This window comes from Ornithorhynchus anatinus, chromosome 3 (assembly GCF_004115215.2).
Source record: "Ornithorhynchus anatinus isolate Pmale09 chromosome 3, mOrnAna1.pri.v4, whole genome shotgun sequence".
Classification (NCBI taxonomy): domain Eukaryota; kingdom Metazoa; phylum Chordata; class Mammalia; order Monotremata; family Ornithorhynchidae; genus Ornithorhynchus; species Ornithorhynchus anatinus.
In genome coordinates, this window is record NC_041730.1 from 109,770,115 (window position 1) to 109,775,349 (window position 5,235).

Here is a 5,235-nt window from a genome sequence, read left to right on the forward strand (position 1 = left end):
GAAACACCAGTTTACGGTTGAGGGAGCTGAGACATAGAGACGTGAAGTGACTTGCTCAGGGTTACAAGCAGGCACGTGGCAGAGCTGGGATTAGAATCCAGGTAACTGCCAGGTCCATGCTCTTTCTGTTAGGCCATGCTTCCAACTGGTTCCTTCCGCATCCTGAAAACAACGAACCGGGCTTTGAATTTTGGGTTCTTAACCGCTCCCACACCCATTCCGTTCGGCTGGTGTCCTGACAGTGGGCACCCGGGGCTGCCATCTGCCTTTTTTGTCTTATACTGTCGAGTCGTCTCCGACCCATAGCGGCGCCATGGACGTAACTCTCCCATAATGCTCCACCTCCATCTGCAGTCGTTCCGGAAGTGTATCCATAGAGTTTTCTTGATAAAATTATGGAAGCGATTTACCATCACCTCCTTCCACGCAGTAAACTTGAGTCTCCGCCCTCGAGACTCTCCCATGCCGCTGTTGCCCAGTGTGAGTTTTGACTTGTAGCAGATTGCTTTCCACTCACTAGCCACTGCCCGAGCTAGGAATGGAATGGCTATGTCTCTGCTTAACTCTCCCTCCCCTAATCGAGACTGGTAGAGTACTGGAAATTTTCCAGGTGCTACCCTGAGAGGGGAACTGCCCATCTGCTCCAAACTTATTCCCCTTTAACCTCCTCTTTCCTCCTCTCCCCCATTTCACTCAGGCTACAGTCCCATATCTACCGTCCCAGATAGGAATCCCCTCTTGATTTGAGCAGCTGAATACCCTCCCAGATAATAATGATGGTCTTTAAGTGCCTACTATGTGTCAAGCACTGTTCTAAGCCCTGGAGAAGATACAAGATCATCAGGTTGAACACTGTCCCTGTCCCTCATGGAACACGTGGTCTTAATCTCCATTTTACAGATGAGGGAACCGAGGCCCAGAGAAGTGAAGTCACTTGCTCAGTGTCACACAGCAGACAAGTCATTGAACAGGGATTAGAACTCAGGTCCTTCTGACTCCCAGGCATGGATTCTGAACTTTCCCAACTCTCTGAGTGGTTTCCTCCCTCTCTGGCTATATAGTTTTTTATGCTTTGGGACTTAAATGTGGAATTTTAGGAAAAGGAGGAGCAGGGTCTTTAAAGGGCCATTTTGGAATGACCTCTGGAACAGAATGCATCAAATGGAATCTCTTCCCACCACCCTAGCACTCCATCCATTCTCCACCATTCTTGATGGGGAATTTCTCCTACCCAATCAGCGCATGATCACTTGAAAGAGTGCCCTGATTCTTAATCACCTTTTCATAGCCCTCAGCAATCCATCTCATTATCTCTCTTTCGGCTGATCTCTTCTACCTTTTAGACTCAGTAGATTCCATGTGCCTCTTAAGAATACTAATTATGGTATTTGTTAAGCTCTTACTATGTACTGAGCACCGGCATAGATATGAGGTGATCAGTTTGGACACAGACCCAGCCCAGCATAGGGCTCACAGTTTAAGTAAGAGGGAGTAGGATTTAATCCCCATTTTACAAATGAGGAAACTGAGGCATAGAGAAGTCAAGTGACTTGCTCAAAGTCCCAGAAAAGGAAGTCATGGAGCTGGGATTAGAACCCAGGGACTATGAGCCCCAGGCCTGGGCTCTTTCCACTAGGCCATCTTGCGTGGCTCAGTGTAAAGAGCATGGGCTTGGGAGTCAGAGGTCATGAGTTCAAATTCCGGCTCAGCCACTTGTCAGCTGTATGACTGTGGGCAAGTCACTTCACTTCTCTGTGCCTCAGTTACCTCATCTGTAAAATGGGGATTAACTGTGAGCCTCATGTGGGACAACCTGATTACCCTGGATCTACCCCAGCGCTTAGAACAGTGCTCTGCACATAGTAAGCACTTAACAAATACCAACATTATTATTATTCCCTGGGATAGTCATTGGGATTTCCCCAGCTGAAGCCTATTTCTCTTTTGATCCTTTAAATTCAATAGTATTTATTGAGCACTTACTATGTGCCGAGCACTTTAAATGGTTGGGTTTGGGGGGAGGGGGCCAGCATCGTGGCTCAGTGGAAGGAGCACGGGCTTAGGAGTCAGAGGTTCGAATCCCAGCTCCACCACCTGTCAGCTGTGTTAGTTTGGGCAAGTCACTTCACTTCTCAGTGCCTCAGCTACCTCATCTGTAAAATGGGGATGAAGACTGTGAGCCTCACGAGGGACAACCTGATTACCCTGTATCTACCCCAGCCCTGAGAACAGTGCTCTGCACATAGTAAGCACTTAATAAATACCAACATTATTATTATTATTATTATTATCTCTGCTCCTCTGGCTGTAAGAGTACTATTTATCAAGCACTTACTATATGCAGACCAGTGAATTAAGTGCTGGGTGACATTACACAGATGGAATATGGTCTCTGTCTCTCCTAGAGCTCACAATCTAAAATTTGTGGGGAGAAGAGATTGGAGATAGACACACCAGGAAGATGAAATATTCAAGCCCAACATCAGCAAGTACATAAAATAGGCTCATGATTGTTTTAATGGTATTTAAGCGCTTACTATGTGCCAGGCACTGTACTAAGCCCTGTGGCAGATACAATTTAATCAGGTTGAACACTGTCCTTGTCCCATATGGGGCTCACAGTCTTCATCCTCATTTTACAGATGGGGTACCTGAGGCCCAGAGAAGTGAAGTGACCTGCCCAAAGTCACACAGCAGAGAAGTGGTGGAGCTGGAACTAGAACCCAGGTCCATGCTCGCTCCACTAGGCCAAGCTGCTTCCCAGGCTCATGTCTCGGCAGGGGATGGAGAGGCCCAAGAATGTGCAGGAGCAGCTTTTATCCTAGGCCAGGCGGGAACAGAACATGCCAAGAGGAATGAACACTCTGGGATGGGTGGGAAAGTGGTGGATGAAAGAATCCAAGAGTATATGGGAAAACCTTTATCCCCATCATTCATTCATTCATTCAATCACATTTATTGAGGGTTTACTGTGTGCAGAGCTCTGTACTAAGCACTTGGGAGAGTACAGTTCGACAATAAGCAGATTCCCTGCCCACACTGAGTTTACAGACTGGAGATGAGACCGTAAAATGAGACTCCAACCCGGTGCGCACAGAACATGATGGGAGCAGGGACCCTCCCTGGCAGGTGAGATTAACCTGCTCACACCTTATCCCGCTCCACGGACCATTCTTATGTCTCCATCCCTCTCACTTCCATGGAGCCTTCCCCGGATTAATTCCTATTCCTTCCACCCACTCAATCCAGTCACCCCACCCTGAATTGAATCAATTGCTGTAAGAGTAATTGTGCTTCTGTTTGTTTCTTAGATTAGTTTATTTGGAGGCAGGCTCTTTGTCATTTATTCAGATTCTTCTTAGGGCCTAGTCCATCGCATAGAGTTGATCAATCAATCATTTGTTTTTATTGAGCCCCTACTGCCGGGAAAGGACTGTATTAACCATTTGTGAAAATAGAAATTAAATAGAATTGAATGGAATAGAAATTGAAATAGAAGTAGAAATTGAAGGCAAATCTTCTTCCAGAAGCCTTCCCTGACTAGGCCCTCCTCTCCTCTCTCCCTCCCTTCTGCGTCGTTCTTACTTCCTCCCTCATTCATCCTCCCTCCCATTGTTACAGCACATATGTATATATCCATATGTATCTGTTATTATTTAATCTATTTATATTGTCTCTTTCCCCATGTAGACTGTGAGCTCCTTGTGGACAGGAGCGTGCCTGTTGTACTCTCCCAAGCACTAAGTGCAGTGCTTGGCACACAGTAAGTGCTCAAAAAATAAGATCAAATGAGTTAATAGAAATAATAAACATTATCCCTGCCCTTTGCCTTCAAGGAGCTTGCAATCTAGCCGGGGAGACAGGTGTTAGTTACAGATAAGAAGACTGCTGGAGAAGCAGCTTGGCTTAGTGGAAAGAGCACAGGCTTGGGAGTCAGAGGTCTTGGGTTCCGATCCTGACTTCACCACTTATCAGATGTGTGACTCTGGGCAAGTTACCTCATCTGTAAAATGGAGATTGACTGTGAGCCCCACATGGGACAACCTGATTACCTTGTATCTATCCCACTGCTTAGAAGAGTGTTTGGCACATAGCATTTAACAAATGCCAGCATCATTATTGTTATTAAGATAAAAATTTGGTACATGTGCTAAGGGAGGAGGAGAGTATTTAAGCTTTTAGTTGGTTGACATTGAAGTGGCATTTCCTTGGGGGGTGGATAAAATGGCAGGATTAGAAATCAAACAGGGAAGGTCTCCTGGTGGATATGTGATTTCAGAAGGGTTTTGATGATGGCGAATCTGCGGACCGTCAGATACGAAGGGGTCAGCGGGAGAGACGCTGAGGTACAGTGAGTAGGTTAGCTTGAGAGGAACCAAGAGAGCAAGCTGGAGTGTAATAGAAAAAAAGTGGTAAAGTAGGAAGGAGAGAGACGATTGGATGCCTTTAAAAACGATGATCAGATCTCTATGCTAGATGTGATCTGGACTGAATGACCGACTCATTAATCCTGGGAATGGGGGAAAGAGAGCTGAAGTCTTTAGTCCAGAAACCTCATTTTATCCCATCGGGTTGGATGGAGCAGCCTACATGTTGTGGGTTAGGCTGGAGTAGTCCCTGGGATTAGTTGTTACAGCTCCCATATTAAGAAGCTTCAAACAGGAGAATCCACAGAGAACAGAAAGATGAAATGCAGCCAACATCCCGTACCCACCCAGCTGTTACGATGGCTGGGTGCCCGGACTAGTTGGAACGGAGCCTGGACTTGGCTGGAATCCTTTGGCTAGATAATCCTCTTCTCCACATCTTTCCTACTTTTCCCACCTCTGAATCTATCCCATTTGGATGATCCCGGAGAACGGTGGGACCTCAGCGTACTCCGCGATCCCTTCTACCAACCTCTGGCTGAAAGCAGAGCCACATCCTGAATGGGGAGATAAAGATGCTGCTTAAATCATTCCCGGCTGACTCTTTTTGCCCTGAAATGCGAGGGAAGGAATGTCCATCTCCCAGGTTCTCTTTCTCCTCGGTGCCCTCCTGGGACTTGGTGGTGTCATCTCTAGATGGTAAGGTCGTTGTGGGCAGGGAATGTGTTTTTATTGTACTCCATACTCTTAGTACAGTGTTCTGCACACAGTAAATGCTCAATAAATACGATTGAATGAATGAATCCCCTGCAATCCCAGGAGAAGCAAGGGGATGTTGCTCTGACCTGAGCATTTTTCTACCTCAGAG

At 46.5% G+C, this 5,235-nt stretch overlaps 1 non-coding gene across 1 annotated transcript; it reads right to left on the bottom strand.

Annotated features, from left to right (window-relative positions):
• Positions 1-490: 490 nt before the first annotated feature.
• On the bottom strand, positions 491-628 carry LOC114810413. Its single transcript, XR_003758113.1, has one exon. It is a non-coding gene; the product is annotated as a small nucleolar RNA SNORA7 (small nucleolar RNA).
• Positions 629-5,235: the final 4,607 nt, after the last annotated feature.